Source organism: Bison bison, unplaced genomic scaffold, assembly GCF_000754665.1.
Source record: "Bison bison bison isolate TAMUID 2011002044 unplaced genomic scaffold, Bison_UMD1.0 scf7180017864458, whole genome shotgun sequence".
NCBI classification, from domain to species: Eukaryota; Metazoa; Chordata; class Mammalia; order Artiodactyla; family Bovidae; genus Bison; species Bison bison.
In genome coordinates, this window is record NW_011495020.1 from 5,597,960 (window position 1) to 5,598,435 (window position 476).

A 476-nucleotide genomic window follows, 5' to 3' on the forward strand; every position below is an offset into this window, starting at 1 on the left:
TCCAATACTTTGGCCACCTCATGCAAGAGTTGACTCATTGGAAAAGACCCTGATGCTGGAGGGATTGGGGGCAGGAGGAGAAGGGGATGACAGAGGATGAGATGGCTGGATGGCATCACCGACTCGATGCACATGAGTTTGAGTTGACCTCCAGGAGTTGGTGATGGACAGGGAGTCCTGGCATGCTGTGATTCATGGGGTGCAAAGCCTCGGACACGACTGAGCGACTGAACTAAGCTGAAAGTAATAAATGCCAGTAATTACTCTAGACACCCAGCTTAGTACTGATAAGTACTTAGTACTTATCAGCACAGTTTTTAATGATTACTATGAATCTCTTATTCTACAGTTTAAAATCTTTCAAAGTTTCTTTTAAGGACAAAAGCTGAGGACAGCTAGTTGCCAAGCATAGTCAATAAACCTTCATTGTAAAATCGAACCATTTTCTAATGCTGGCTTCTTGATAGAGAACTAGA

General features: G+C 43.3%; 1 protein-coding gene across 2 annotated transcripts in view; it reads left to right on the forward strand.

Annotated features, from left to right (window-relative positions):
* NMU (neuromedin U) overlaps positions 1-476 on the forward strand; it is a 28,308-nt gene that overhangs the window by 15,464 nt on the left and 12,368 nt on the right. The window lies entirely within an intron of this gene.